Source organism: Squalius cephalus (genome assembly GCF_949319135.1).
Source record: "Squalius cephalus genome assembly, chromosome: 2".
NCBI lineage: Eukaryota > Metazoa > Chordata > Actinopteri > Cypriniformes > Leuciscidae > Squalius > Squalius cephalus.
Window position 1 is genome coordinate 32,498,021 of NC_137123.1, and position 16,739 is coordinate 32,514,759.

The 16,739-nt window shown below is 37.2% G+C and overlaps 1 protein-coding gene across 2 annotated transcripts in view; it reads right to left on the bottom strand.

Moving 5' to 3' along the window:
* The window catches only part of nlgn4xa (neuroligin 4 X-linked a), a 107,058-nt gene extending 102,103 nt beyond the window's left edge, over window positions 1–4,955 (bottom strand). Inside the window, exon 1 of one of the 2 annotated variants that reach the window (XM_079852594.1) lies at window positions 4,580–4,955. The gene's annotated coding sequence lies outside the window, so the exon portion shown is untranslated. The remainder of the gene's footprint in view (window positions 1–4,579) is intronic. The other variant, XM_079852593.1, reaches the window with a different exon arrangement.
* Window positions 4,956–16,739: the final 11,784 nt, after the last annotated feature.

Genomic DNA, 16,739 nt, shown 5'->3' on the forward strand with positions numbered 1-16,739 from the left:
AGTGTTTTCACAAATCTTTCCAGGAAGGTCCTCTGGAATAAATCAAAAAGCATTTAAAAGAAATTTCCTTAGAGACATATATATTGGAGTAGATGTGAATACAAATTTGCCACTGATTTAAATATGCGAATAGTAAAACGGTATGTCTGCATCACATTTATTGGCTGAAAAAACGATAATCTTTCCACCTGAATGAACAAACAGAAGAAGCACACAAAGCTGAGAGCAGATTATGCACAAGAAATGCTATCGTGCGAGAGAATTTGAATAATGAATGCTCTATGCATTTCATCCACATTCAAGAAAGAGGAAGAGAGTGGGTGTGAAAAGAATTGAGAAGATCCTCATCAGTTGGTGCTTTTGATACTCTTGAACTTCAACACAGTTGTACAACACACACCACAGCTCTGATTTGTTTAGCTTTATATAAGGTTCAAGATCATCTTATGGATTGTTCATGCACATTTGCCTCAAATTACTGAGCTGGACTCCTTGGAGCCTCTGGAGGGAAACTTTAATGACTTAAGTCCTGAGTAAAACTACAAGTGATGAACTCTTTCGTTCGCTCTGATCCCTCCATTAATAGCTCTGTCAGTGAAACCAGAGTAGGGAAGCTTCATATGAGATTGTTCTTGGATCAGTACCTCTTATTTAAATTGAAATCCTCAACATATAAAAAGGCATAATTTTGCCAACAGCTTCAAAATATGGTGTGTTCAACAGATGTCACCCAGCTTTATCTACATTGTAATTTTCAAAGCCTTTCTAAATAATTCTTCAAGAATCTAAGATTGATTGATATAACTTTTTCCATTTCCTCATATCAAAAAGCAATTTCAGCAGAGATCAGATAGTAGATAGTATAACCCATGGAAAGTTAATTGTGCGAACAAAGCAGTGATGATATAATAGACTCATTGAGACAGTCACATTAACTTAAATTGGTGTTGAGCAATGCTAAATTACAAAAGGATTAGGGTTATCTCTACTTCTCCACTTCATAACAGAACACTTTACAACAGCAGGATGTTTTAAAGCACTGACGGTCACAAGAGAAAACATGAAAGCACAATAAAACAAACAACAAAGACGCATTATCTCCTTTATACAATGCAGAAAACATCCCCTGATATGGTAAATGACTGTAAAATATTATTCTGCTTAACATTTACAGGGATTTAAGAGCATTTGAAAGGTGATATTCCTCTAAGGCAGAATCTAATGAAGGAGTGAGAATTTCATAAGGATTGAGTCCCTGTACACATTACACATGGTATGCTTTAAAAGATCTTTATTGGTGGTCTGATAAAGACCCATCTCGTGACACCTTGGGGTTTGAAGTCCACTCTATTTTGTTTTTATTTTATTAAAACCATAATTTAGCCCAGACATCAAGGCTTGTGTTGTACATGCTGCAGTGGGTTCATTATGAACTATACAAAAAAAAGAAAAAAAAATTAATAGACTGGTAAACAATTAAGAATTAAGATAGCATTTTCCATCAAGAGGCCTTTGTAGACCTATAGTCCTACTAATTTATAAGCCCTTGTTTTCTTTGCCTGTGACCATCAAATATCCTGACATTGAGTTGGGCATTTCAGAAAACCTTTCACGTACATATTTGTCCTCTGAAGCAGATGGGTCTGAATGTCTGAATGTCTGGCCGGCAATTTAATTTCCAACGCAGACAAAAAGCCATGTAACATCCACCAGTTTGTATGCGCTCTTCATCTGGTGTCCAAGTTAGATCAGCCAAGAGGGATTTATTCAATAACTTTACGCCAATATTGCTACATCCTCAAGCAATGCTTAAATTCAAGAGGCTCAGTTTGGAGGCACTTTCTTCCAAAATACCCTATTGCAACAACCAAGTACAAAGAATGTAAGCCCAAAGGGATAGTTCAAACAAAAAGAAAGGTTCCTTTGGTTTACTCACCCTCATTGTTCAGAACCTGTATGAAGAGTTTTTGTCCACACAATAAAAGAGTCATTGGGGTCCAAAACAACATTGGACCTCATTGTCTGGTGGAAATAATAATAATAATAATAATAACAAAACTTAAAGTGACATATTTCAAAATATCTTCTTTTACGCTCCACAGAAGAAAGAAAGTCATATAATTTTTGAGCATCAAAAAATTAGTTTAATTTGGGGTGAACTCTTCCTTCACTGCCATCAAGTAAATGTGATATATTGTTTTAAATGTTAATGTAAGTAAATGAATAAATACAGTAAATAACATTTACAAATATTCAATCAGTTTAGTGATGTTCTCAATTGACTAATTATAAAAACCTCTCCCATGTTCTAGTATTAAATGCATAACATTTTAAATTCATAATTTCCCCCACGGCCACATCTGTCTAAGCTACATTTAGATAAAGGTGATTGGTTGGAATTTTAATATTTTTTTGGGTGAGTCTGAAAAATAAAAAGAAGGAAGAAATGACACCAAGGAGAATAAAAGGAGAGAAAATAGAATCACTGCCTGTGTGATCACTGAAGATAACTCACGCGAATCTCAATGAAGGTGCCGGGTCTCTCTCTGCATTTTAATTATAATAAATGATCTACTTGAAGAAGGCTCTAACAATTGCACTGTTCAAAGAGTGACTCATGATGCAAAGGAGATAGTATTGATTCGGTCCAAACGATAGACCAAGAAATAAAGCATAGAAACCACTGTGACCTTTGGGTGAACTTCGGATAAACGTGGTGCGATTCCGCTGCAAATGCACCTGCTATGACTTATTCTACATGGCGTCTGGACTAGCAAGTCAGCTGGAATTTGTTTTCTCAAGCTGTATTCTCTCTTTCTATCTTTCTGTCAGTTGACTGAGTGTGGACAGGAACCCCAGTAAGCAAAGAGAGAGAGTGAAAATGTATTCAAAGGCAAACCACTGATCCTATGAGCTAGTGAGAGAGAAAGGGAAACAGTAAGGGAAATACTGAACTGCACCTCTAAATGACTAGGACCAGAATAAATATTGCTCTTAAAAGCAGCAGCCTATTTTTAAATTAGAATATATATTCAATTCATGTGATTAAACACTCAAAGGTAGCTTCATCACATTCTATTTGTACATAGCTTATTTAATTCAACAGTGAAAGAAAAAAAAAGAAAAAAAGAAAAAAGGTTCTCAAGCTCATGATCAGTCCAGGCCTCTTCCTATCAACATCCTATTACACCACAGAAGCCTGCAATATATAGCTACCTGCCCAAAATTGAATAAAACATAACACCAAGATCCCATAATACCACAAGAGCAAAGTAGCCGAAAATGGTGCATTTTTAGGTGCATGTAGGCCTACTATAGATACAAAGAAAGTTGTCCCAAGATTTTGTTCAAAACTTTTATTAGTAGCCTAAGTTACAGGTCAAAGTATTCAGGGACAGATTTACATAGGCCTACCTAAAGCTAATTAACGTATTTCGGGTAGAATGACTGAAGCTGTTTGCACTTCCTTAAGTATGAACATTATTTCACCGCAGTCTGACATGATGTCACGCAGTTGCCGCGCATCCTGACAGAAGTGAAGGTTAAAATGTTGTACAGTGCGAATGTTCGAGAGGCGGCCCACTCCATCCCCAAAACACGCATACAGGAGATGTCCACAGTACCACCTTGTGGCTCACCGCTGCATGAGCGGAATAGCTTGGGCTGAAACAGTGGTCCCTGTGATGAAAGTCCGGGGTCACCGCATCTTTTGAGGAGAATGTAGTTCGTCTGTAGTCAACAGCAAAGCTAGGCGAGAGTTATGTTACAAAACAAACCATATCGCTAAACCAAATCTTCTTCATGGGCGCACCTTAAGTGTCCCGTCTCAGACTGATCATGTATTTTATCATATTATGTGTTTTAAGTAGCTAATCTAACCTCGCCTTTTTCAAAGCTTGATCCAATATTATGGCTCTCGAGAAATTTCGAACGATTTATCGCCACCACATCTTTAGCCGAATGTCTGATTAACACGCATATGGATGTGCACTAGGAAAACAATCATTTATCATATCTCACTGTACCGAGCTTTGGTTAGCCACAGGTAAGTAGTACTATAGCCTACTGAAACACTTAGTTCTGCCACACGATTCCCCTTCTAAAGCCATTTCCCCTCATATGCTGACTGTCCAAGTGCGTACATTTTGCCTATTTCCCATGACGCATATGAAAGACTCTTTCGTGCAATATACTTGCTTTTCAACTCTAAATGTAGATAGCAATAATATCGGAAAGCAGAATACAAGGGTTTTATTGATCATACTTATAATTTCGATGACGAAAAAATCGAAACGCAAAATGTATTGCCCAAAAAACTACTGAAACAGGTTGTACGGTCAGCCTTTTTCATGCAAATCATGCAGCGCGTGTAGCCGGCGCGAATTAAACACTCAGAGCAAAATTGTTGCATAGTCCGGATGGATGAAGCTTTCAGAGAGCGAGAGAAAGAGGGGAACAATCTTGTGAAGCAGCGGGAAATAACCGTGTACGGCACGCGGCGTCAGACAAACAGTTCAACTGTGTAAGCACAAAATAGAGATGCGCTACTTTAACTTCCACGGCTGCTCGTGTGTCTTACCTTTGCAGTATCTGCATTGTACTGCTTCTGTCCTGCCGCCCGACTTCCTGAGGTACGGTCAAAATGTATGTGCCACACAAGGGAAAAAATCTAACTCCGTTCTGCCCCTGTTAAAATCCAACGTGATGCTGCCGTCCGAAAGAGAGGTGGCTCACCGGAGACTGTTCAACAGAGACGCGGCAACATATCTGATGTAAATGACCCAGATAGATTAAGGTAATTCGTTGAAATCACTGCAGAGACACAGTAAATTGTAGAGAATCTGATTGTCTCCATAGAAAGAGGCATCACTGACTGAAAAAAAAAGATTAAAGGGAAAGAGACTGAGGCTGTATCAGGCGTCTCTCTCTCTCTCTCTCTCTCTCTCTCTCTCTCTAGTTGCCATTGGACTGCACTGAATGAAATGTACATTGCCTACAACCAATAGATTGCCGCATTCACTTTATCACCCTTTAAACAGCTGCTATTACCTTTATAATTGCTAGGTGTTTGTGGTTAAGTTGTTTCAATGTATATTAAGATCTATGTTAAGATGTATATGAGTGCTGTTACTGAATATCAAAATGGCAGTATGGTCATGATGCCACACTCAACCAGTTAATATCATGTAGTTTACTTTTCAAACAAAAAAATGCCATTTATTTTGTATATTTCTCATTTACCAATGAAAATAGTTACAAAAGAAAAAATTGCATATCGGCAAGCAATGTATAGATTGGAAAGCAGAGAGATTTAGAGAGATACAGAGATTTCCCTCCTCTACTCAAACTGTTCTGTTATCACTTAGCTCGAGCTCCACACTAGGTTTTCCATGTTTCTCTTCCTGTAGAGAGAAACCCCACTCCAAACATTCATGAAGTGGGAACATTTACAGATGCTCTGACTTTCAACATACTGTTTAAAAGCACAGCGTTTTCTGCATGAGAAATTCTAAAGGTTCAATCACATTTACCATTGTTCAGCAATTTTTTATTGTGTCAAATCCAGTTATTTCAATAGGAACCCACGCATTCGTGATTTTCACCTAAGGGAGAACGTTAATTTTAGTCAACTTTTTGAAGGGGACCATCAAAATAAACTGTTACCCTGATCCCTTTTTCTGGCAAATAGACACTGTACATTACATTTACGATGACCATACTTCATATAATGAGTTTGGCGTTAAACTTTTAGGATGACAAGGAACACTCTCAATTTCAGGAGGGCTATCTCTATTTCTCAGAAAAGCTTTTGTCATTTATCAACTTTTTATGATTTTATTATTATCATAATTACTGATTGCGGCTGTAATTGTATGTTTAGATGCACTTTGGTGCTGTGGTTATAGTGTAAATTAGCGAGAATGCCCAAGTGCTTCGGATTGCAAAGATACAATCACGCACGAGAGACTTAGATCAAAGACATTGACGTTCATTTCTCTAGGCGTTCAAACTCCCGGCACAGATGAAGCTTGTTGCCTCAGGGCAACAAATAGATTCATATGGCAGCCGAGGGCCCACGCAAGTTTAATGTGAGTGGATCCCTGCCACTGTTTACTCCCTATTCTTCATATCTCTTAAAAAAAAACAGTACTTTTAAAAGATAATCATATACCATATACTTTATAGTTTTGTCTCCCCAGCGAAAGCCTGAGGAAATAAATATTTCCAGCCTCTGGCTGAGACTGAAAAAGACTTTTCAAAGAGATTGTGTCAATACAACAACAACTAAAAAACTTCACGATATAGGCTACAGATTGTTTGTTTTTTTTGTTTTTTTGAGGGAGTTCATAAATCTGATGTTAAATGTTATTTGACAAAACACTCTCACTAGATTCCAAGTCAGTGCTGAGGCTCCAGCCCATTCGTCCACTCTCTGACTATTATATTTAAGTAACCCAGCAACGGCATTCAGCTTCTTCTCTTCTGAGAAACTTTTCCACGTCTCTCATTTCTCATATTTTTTCAGTCAATGCAGCTCATTTTGCCTCACTGTCTCCCTCCTCTTGGTCTAATAGCAGGGATCTGTCTAGTGCCCGCTGACCCCAAACTTAGTTACACATTTAATCTGGCCACATCCTGCAGTCACGTAACAATTGCTACGTCTCTAGTGGAAAGCCTGTGATGTATCGGACTTGACACCCGCATCAATGGCTGCTGAGAGCTGGCCAAGTGCTATGGGCAGTATGTAATGGCATATCAGCTTTTACACCTGAAGTGTGCCTGTCAGAACGAATATGAGTAAGAGAGAGACTGAGACGACTGTTCTTTAATAATTTATGTTCTGTATTTGACATTTAGCACTCTATGTATTGATTTGATATTACTTATTACATTTGGCTGTGGTATAGAGAAAAAAAGTGCACTGTTAGAGAGCATAACTATGAAAGGTTCAAGGGTGAGAGTTTAAATACACAACATCATTGTTTAGTTTTAAATGGGGCCAGTAAGAAAATAGGTAGAAAAAAAAGTACAATATTTATATACAAGATTTTTTTCTTTTTTTAAGATGATTGAGCGAGAGATGAAGTTAAGCATGTGCTTGTGTATGTTTTCAAGATAAATTACTCCCCTATCTCTAATCTACTTTATCTGATAAATATGGATTCTTGTCTCAATGAATATTAATGTGGCAGTTAAATATTGATGTATGCATGAATAAATAATAATTTATTAATTTCCTCTGACCTGATACATTTCTACAAGATTTGTTTTTTCTGAGAACAAATTCCTCAACAAATTTCTTTATGAATTGAACTAGAGGTAAATTGTAAAAACTATGTGACAAGTCATTGATATGACTTGATGAGATGATTTTCAAGTTTCAATTTCAAGAAAATTCCATTATTGTAAAATGAGACAGCAGAATGTAATTTGATGAAATGTCACAGCCTCATTATGAAAGATCACATCGGTTGTCTTTTGTATCTTTGTCCTGTTCACCATTCAACATTATAAGGTTTCAACAGCTCTCTGCATCAGGGTAATTGAAAAATGTGGGGGGTGGAGGGGTTTAAGCTATTTAATAAAATGAAATAAAGTATAATATGTCTGTGACTGTGAGGTGAGTGTGATAGATCACCTCACAGTCACTCACATGGGCATAAGGAGTTAAAAAAGGGGCAATGCAAGGTGCAAAATGACACACAGAGGATACAATCTTTCCCACACCGAACATCCTTGCCCAGACACTGACCACAGGGTCTAAATCTTCCCAGATCAGACAGAAGCACTCCACATTGCACTTCCATGCACACACTTTGATATGAATCCTCGGTGACATCTGCCAGTCTCTCAAGGGCTGATGGACAGATTGAGTGGTCCAATTCTAAAGGATCTTCATATTCAGAGAGCAGCTAAAATAAGCACTGGAGTGTTCCTGTCCTTCAGAGGCAACAGATACGGAAGGCAAAGTGGGGAAAAGATCAATGTCAAAACGGAACGTGTTGATGGATAAGGATGATGTGGTTTGACCTGAGCCATTAATAATTTACAGACTGATGAAATTATTTGTGTTCAAAAGTGCCTCTTTCCTTATAATGGTATGAATAATTGCATCCCTGCATTCCTTTTCTATCAGTCTGTCTATCTGCTTATTGATGATTTAATAAGATATTTAAAGATGGTGAATGAGCTATGAATTCAGAAAAAAGGTAACTCCATGTCTATTTAACTGCGTATCATAGTTTGCATGTTTAACATTTTTGAGATCAAATTTGTATTCACTGACTCTCATGTGAATTTGTTGACACAGTTCAATCAGGCATATCAGATGAAAATAAATAAAACATTCTTGTGTAACACTTCCACAGTGAAGCATTCATATTTGCTATTCTCATTTGACCTGGGTGCAATTTTTTTTTTTTTTTTTTGCCTTCAGGCAAATATGCAACAATATTAACTTACATTGGCAAATGAGATGGCTAACAGCTTATTGAACGAATCTACCTTCTTATAACCAAATTATTATCTTGAAGGTGATGCAAATACTATTTTGGTAATAGCATTTATTTTGATATTATGACTGATTTTAAGGAATACATAGTAGGCTATTGTGTGCCAGTTGTATAATTGAGATTTTGTATTTGCTTCTTGTTTTTTGAGGTCAGGAGAGTACGTTCCACTTTCTTGGAAAAAATGGTGCTGGATGATTATAGGTGCTATAGAACTCTTTCAGGTTTCCTCAAGGGGAGCTTCAGAGACTGACCTGCTTGCAGATGTGGTGATTCTGGCTCCCCACATACCTGACAAAGACACTCACAGAGACTCATGCACTCACACCAAAAGCATAAACACACTTGCATCTTTAATGCAAGATTATCCTCTCAGGCAAAAAAAAAACAAAAAAACATTATCTGCACATTGGTAGTCACACATACGCTCACAGGTATGAAGACATGTGCACGCATAAACAATTGCATGTGAACATAAAAATAGGTTTTCATCCAGTGCTTCATGGCAAAATTATTATGTAGCTGTTTAACTCAGCTGAGCCTCAAAGCAGTAAATATAAACAATTTTATTTCTCACTGTGATCATTTTAATTCAAGTGTAAAAAAAGGTATTTTTTAGAAACATTTTTAAAAGAATTAACTCTAAATTATTGTTCAAAATTGACATATCCCCTCCATAAAAGTAATGTACAGAATATTTTTCGCAGTTAAATAATGCAACGACAAATTTAACTTTTAAATACATACATTTTACATAGCTATTTATATCAATCTCTGCTTAAACATTAGTTAATAATATATACAGTATATACAGTAAAATATAGTTTTATAATTGTTACTGGTTCAGAGCAGGCATTAATACAGAAATAGAAAGTTAATCAAATCATACTTTTTCTGTCATTCCTGTTATTGATCTCACAAAATCTTTTACAGAAGAAGCATTACAACTATTTTCACTCAGATGCACCATTTCTCAGTGCAATAACTGCAAATGACGTTAATAATAAAGAAAAAAAAATCATGGCAAAAGTTTGAACTGTTTTTGGGATGGAGAAAAATGTATGGTTTGATTACAGGAACAGTACTATTGATATTGCTTTGAATGCACAAGAACAATGGTTTTGAAGAGAACTGGAGAAAGACACCACATGGCTTGAAGCACCAGCTAATGGTAGCGAGAGTAGGAACTCAAGTCCCCAAAACCAGACAAACCAAATTAAGCTCAGCCCAGATTAACTAAAGGGAAGCAAGTGACTCATGCCACACAGATCCTTGAAGGCCTGGCACTATAGGGAAACACTTCGGACCTTCATCAGGAACTCATGTAGGATAATCCTAAAGGCCAAATCAAGATCACCAAATGGCGACTTCACAAGGTGTTAGGGCTACCAAGCCAATTCTGATCTGGATAGTAGGGCTGGCAACTTTAGTCGTTTAGTCGACTAATCGGTCGATGCCGTCTTGGTCGACTGACATTCTCATTGGTCGACCAGTTGCATTTTTTTTTTTTTTTTTTTTTTCCACCAATAAAGAAATTTTCATTGATTTACTCCTTGATATTTATTCCTTTATAAGCAGTTATATATTACTGTATTCTAAATATAATTAGCCTATGTTCTATCCCCAACTTTAAATGCTTTAATTTAGCGCATCACGTAGAACACTCGGGAACCGCACCTGTGGCTGGCTGCACTGCTGCTTCGCGCTCAGTAAGGAATATAGGTAGTTTTGCTGTATTCATTCAGTTAGAACCAGTGCTTAATTTGTAAAGTGGGAGGTCCCGGAGCGCAAAGGAAGGGTGGATCCGGCGATTTAAAACGGGGGTTGGAGGTAACGGAACAAGTAAGGAATAATTGACGACAGGCCGTTGAATTATTAGAGAAATAATGCACACCCGAGGTGGTAATGCGGTCACGACGCGAAGCGGAGTTATTAAATTGTTTAAATTATTATTAAATTGAACAAGCGCAACATTCAGCATTCAATCAAATAATTTAAAAGATGTAGGCTAGGCTATTATTAATAATGTTATTTCAACATATCTCGTTATTTCGACATAATAATGTGCGTGCAACAAGCAAGATGTGCATAAATCCGGTGACGAGTGCATTGATTTTTATTAATAAACTAGTGTTTTCTGACAGTGTCGGCTGCAAATATGAAGTTGACGATCGCCATCTCCGTAGTGAACGAGCCTACAGAGAGAAATGCACATAATGGATCATAATCAGAGAGTAGCCTATTTCTTTTTTCTTTTTGAATTATTTCGTTTAAAGACATTTCAAGCTTTGTGTATTTGATTTATTTCTCATGTCTGTGTGAGGCATACACTTAGTTTCGTTAAAGGGGACCTATTATGCAAAATTCACTTTTGTATGGTGTTTGGACATAAATGTGTGTTGGCAGTGTGTGTACACAACCACCCTACAGTGATAAAAATCCACTCACTCCTTTTTTTTTAATCCCCATAAATCAAAAGCAGTCTCTCCAAACGACCCGTTTTCAGAATGTGGCTTTAGTGACATCACTAAAGCCACAGGCCCCGCCCCTGAGTGTTGACTGACACTGCCGTTATAACTTAGACACGCCCTGATCGAGTTCACTGCGAGTTGTACACATCAGCCATTGCTGCAGCAATGCACTCACGAGAAGCATCGAAGCATCTCCCAAGCGTTGAAGGTGTTGTAGCTGGATGTATTCATTTACATAGCTCTCTCTATTTACTCTTGAAATCTGCTAGCCAGTGAAGACGAGGTGGATTCATTTTGTTTTCAAAGAAAATCCTCCCTCAACTCAACAGAAACTTATGTAAGTTACTTATGCACTTCTTATACTGTTTACTCAGCTCTAACAGTGATTTTCTGAAGAAAAACTGATGCTTCATCTTTTGTGTGACATACAGTAAACTTTATTAAACTCATCAGTATATTTTGTGTCATCATTCAGACAATTAGATCGTCAGACGGAGTCCTACAGCAGGCTTGCATTAATAGTGTATACAAGCAATGCCAAATAGGTTATAATCGTAATTAAACTAAACTATACCTTTTCCAACTCCATACAGCATATATTCTCTGACTCTGTAGGCATTTTTATGGTCGAAATGAACACCATTACTGTGACTGTCTGTTTTATTATTATCATCTTTGCTGTTCTCTGGCTCTGATCGCGGCTGCTTAGGCTCCGCCCCCTGTGCCGTGAACCAGCAGCTCATTAGCATTTAAAGGAGAAGCACTAAAACAGTGCGTTTTTCACAGACCCAAAAAATGATGTTTTAAACGTGCTGTAAATAAAATTCTGTTGGGTATTTTGAGCTAAAACTTCACATACACACTCTGGGGACATCAGAGAATTATTTTACATCTTGTGAAAAGGGGCATAATAGGTCCCCTTTAAGTTAGGATGAGATGCGCTCCAGTTAACGTGCAATGTGACCGCGCGGGCGCCCGATTATATTGTCTGTTATACCGTAGCCTATTTGCTTCTTATTTATTACAAAACAAAACGAAAATAAACCTATAGGCCTTCCTTCTATACAGCCTATTATTAGGATTGTTTTTAGGCTATTTGGGGTTTTTGTGTGTTTGTTTTAAAACGCCTAGATCGGCTGGACAAAAGTTAACCCAGCTTTGAAAGTAAAGAAGAATATAAGTTACAGCCTGTATAAACGAGAGCTTTTGTTAGTTTTTTTCATTATTTGGCAATTTTAGCAGTTATATTTTTTGTAGCGTGTGGTGTGGTCAGGTGCGCGATTGTGACTGTCACTATAGGACAGAGCTCCTCACTTTGCAGTTAAAAAAAATCACTTAATTTTCAAAGAATTGTATAGTTTTATGTATTATTGATTTTTTTTCGTTGTTGTTTTATAAATGCTCTATGACAATTGTTTAATAAATGGGGTTTTTTTAATTAATGTTTAATAAATGTCAAAACATGCGTCTTTTTTTTTTTTTTGTCGACTAATCGTTTTGCAGGACATGACTTTGGTCGACTAAGCATTTCTTTGGTTGACTACAGCCCTACTGGATAGACACGAAACCCTTCAGGCACATCTTCACTAATGGATAGGCTCAAGACTACATGGCAAGTGCTTTTATCCATTGCAATTCAAGATAGACCTATACATTTTATCAGTTTATGCATTCCCTGTGAGTCAAACCCATGACCTTGATGTTGCTAACACCATGCTCTACTTTTTGAGCTACAGGAACAATTTATATGTCCTGCCAGTCATATTACCATAATAAGCTGAACAAGAGAATAACTGAAAGAAGTCAACATTAAGACAGAAATTCCGCCTAGCAGAAAGAAATGTGCACTGCACCAGAAGTATCAAGAAGCTTCATACAAGTTGAAAAGAACAAGTGACAGGATTTATGGTGTCCAAGGCCAGTAAAGGATGAAATACAAAGCCTATATGAATACATCATGGATACCTTCATGAAAGCACTAGATCAATAGAGAAAAAAGACCTAAAGTGCAGACTGTGCAAGGAGGCCTTCAGCTCCTAATGCAACATTAACAGCATTCACTGATTAGAAACCAAGAGGTCAATGAGATGGATCACCTAAAGTACTAAGGACACAGCCTGAAGTCTAAATGGGAAGCTCCATAGAAAGTGATGAAAACAACAAGGCAGATCAGTGCAAGATGTACCAGGCAGTGAAGGAGGAGCTAGAAAAAAATGTGGCAGGTCAAGCACAAGGTTGTTCGGAGGGTGATAGGTGCTCTCAGGGCTATGACACAGCAGCTAAACAAATGGTTTCAGTAATTCCAAGGTAAAGCATCTCAATAAATCTCTCACTCTCTCATTTTCTCTGTCTCACTCTCCCGTTCTCACTTTCAGGTGCAATTTAAAAGTTTGGGGTCAGTAAAAAAAAAAAACAAACAAAAAAAAACACATCACTATTGTAAAATAATATTACAATTAAATATAACTATTATTTGTAATAGAAATATTTTGTAACATTATAAACACGGTTTACTGTCATTGTTTATTAAATTATTGTGTCATTTCTGAATAAAAATAGCAATTTATATGATAGACAGACAGACAGATAGACAGATAGACAGATAGATAGATAGATAGATAGATAGATAGATAGATAGATAGATAGATAGATAGATAGATAGATAGATAGATAGATAGATAGATGATCGCACTGTCTCTGTTGTTCTGTTTATATTTATACCATACACATTTAGACTTAATATAAATGCCTAACCCAAATGCATTTACCGGTAGTCTAAACAAATGCTTTAATCAATACAAAATACTAAAGCAAGTCAGAGCTGACTTTAAATGCAATTTTATCGTCATCTATGCACTGATCAACCTTGGCCGAACCAGAATTCCACAAATACAATAATGCTCATTCATCAGAACCCCGGTGGTCTTTAAACTATACTGGTCTTCTGCTATGTTAGCTAGCCAGACAGTATAGAAGTGTATACAGTAAATGAATTCTGTCACAGCAGAAATGAAAAGCACTGTGAGAATGTTGATCTCATGATCTATTTGTCCTCTCATGAACATGACAGACCATAGTCTTTTGTTGCTCTAGGTACAAGTTGCCCTTTCATCTTATCCAGGACCATCCTCCTCCTCCTCGTTGCTTGGGGATTCCAGACTGAAAGGTTATTAAAGAGCTTAGAAAACTGGTCTCAGATCAGCACAATGGGGCAGCTACTGCTGAAACCCCATGAACTAAATATCATTACAGACAGAAAAATGTTACATGCTCAGAGAGTGTCTTTTTGACCCATACAAGTGCCAGGGTTTGGATTTACACACTGAGGTCTTAGGGGTTCAGGAATAATTCCAAATGTGCACAGTATGAATCTTCTAATCTGCCCTTTGAAGGACAGAAATTTGGGGGGAAGGTCTGTGGAGCAACAGACAGCATTCTGACTCACATTCTGTTTCCCTTTCATCTCACAGTGCGGAGGGATAGAACTAACTCTGACAAGCTTGCTTGCTGGGACAGTGTGTGTGTGTGTGTGTGTGTGTGTGTGTGTGTGTGTGTGTGTGTGTGTGGTCCTGTAAAGCCTTATGGAGACAAAATGTCCCCACAAAGATGGCAATATCCGAAATCCTTGTCCTTGTGGGGAATTTATTTTGTCCCCATGAGGAAAACAGCTTGTAAATCATACTAAATGATGTATTTTAAAAATGTACAAATGCAGAAAGTTTTCTATAAGGTTTGTGTTTAGGAGTACAGTTTATATAAATTATGTCTATGGAATGTCCCCATGAAACATGCAAATCGAACATGTGATTCAGAACTTTGGACAAGGCACAATGTGGCAGTGAATGCACAAAGACGATGTGCAAAGACCTGTCTTGTTTTCTCATGGGTGTTATATACTGTACTGTGATTTATTTCAGTCTTTTTAAAAAATTACCTTTGCCCAAATTATTCTTAGAAATGCGTCACGTTCTGTATTGATTTAGTTCTAGTTTCTGTACCTGTTTCCTTTGTTCCCATTTTCCTGCCACTAGTTTGTTTCTTTGGTTACTGATTTGAGTTCCACACCTGTTTTCTGTTTCTGTTGATTACTCCCAGTCTTCAGTTCTCCAATTTATTTTTTAAGGGGTATATTTATTTTAATGTAAATATAAAGGGTCTCCAGCAATTTTTATAGCTTGAAGAGAACATTTTGTGATTTTTAATGGTCTCTATAATAATTAACTACTGTACATGTTCTGACTTAAGGGTAAGGATTAGGGTGTGGTTTAGGGTTAGTTCCATGTAATTATGCACAATTTAGTCATTACTGCAGTAACCACATGGAACTGTAAAATAAAGTGTTACTGCAATTTCTGAGTGAAAATTGTTTCAAAGTTAATCATACACTTTTTTTTCACTGTGGCCTACAGTGTTATATTTCTAAGTACTGAGTAATATGAAATATCAGCATGTGTTTTATATAGGGATAGGTTTTGGTTTAGTGTTAGTTGCTTGTAACTAATTTACTGTTATTACAATAGTAAGTAAGAGGACACTGTAAAATTAAGTATTACTGAGTTCACATAATTAAAAGACTAATTATTACATGCCATTGCTCACTAAAATACACTTTGGGGGTTTTAAAAAGAATTATTGAAGCATATGTTGTGTTCTTCATCACTGACAACCTCCTATGAATCAGACCATCTAAAAAGAATTGATCCTTCGGTAAGCTCCGCCTCCCCTGGTAAGCTTTTATAGAATGCCTGCAGTGACTACTATTCATTATAGAGGCCAATGCTTCTCATAGCCAACTGAAAAGAGAAAAGCCACATTTCAAAGTGATAACATTAGTGTAAGGTATACAGAACTGTTTCTACAACACATTACTGTGAACTTTGTCACTTAGTCACTATTGACATTACAATTACCTGAATCGATAAGTAAATGAAATGGTGTTTAATCATTAAAATGAATTTACCTTGGAGACCGTGTAGTGCCCTTCTGATGTTATATGTTTGAAAGAGGGCTGTTTAATTCACAGCATGTATTTCTAAAGATTTATTTACCACATTTAAGAGTTTTATCATTTATAATTTACATAAAATTGCATTTAACACAATAAAAACACACAGATCCCTCAAAGACTTACATTAGAAAAAGACCTTAAGCTTGTCTGAGAAACGGTGGATGGCAGCATATAAAGTAGGATTGCTCAGTAATGTGTTTGAGGCGGGGCTTAGCAAAGGGTCAATTCAGGGCCACTCTGTCAGATGTAAAACATTAGCATCTGATTAGGACACATCAGGGAATATTAGACTGCAACTTCGGCCTCCAAAAGGATGAGACAGACTCATCAGTTAAAGGAGGGAGAGACGTGCTCTATACTGATGTCCAGGATGCTGAATCCATGGGACATTTTCTTGGAATGACTTGATGAGTTTTTGGGTTCGATCAATAGGCGACCTGCAGCCCATCTATAACACTGTGCTCAGTGCATTCCCCACGTCACAAACCCATGCATTTCTCCAGACAGCAGTGTTCACAAGAGCAATACTCCTTGTCTGTGAGGACAACTTCCTCTTACAGGAGTGGAAGGAAAGATTAGGAGGGTAGACTGAAAGAGGGTTTGAGAAAGAAAGAGAAGGAGCATAGGAAAGAAAGAAAATAGTAAGAAAAAGTAAAAGCATGGGGAGAAAGAAGGAGAAATAGATAGAGAGACAGTGAGAAAGGGAGAGCGAGACAGATATTGAGGTTCTTAATCAAAAAGCTATCCGCG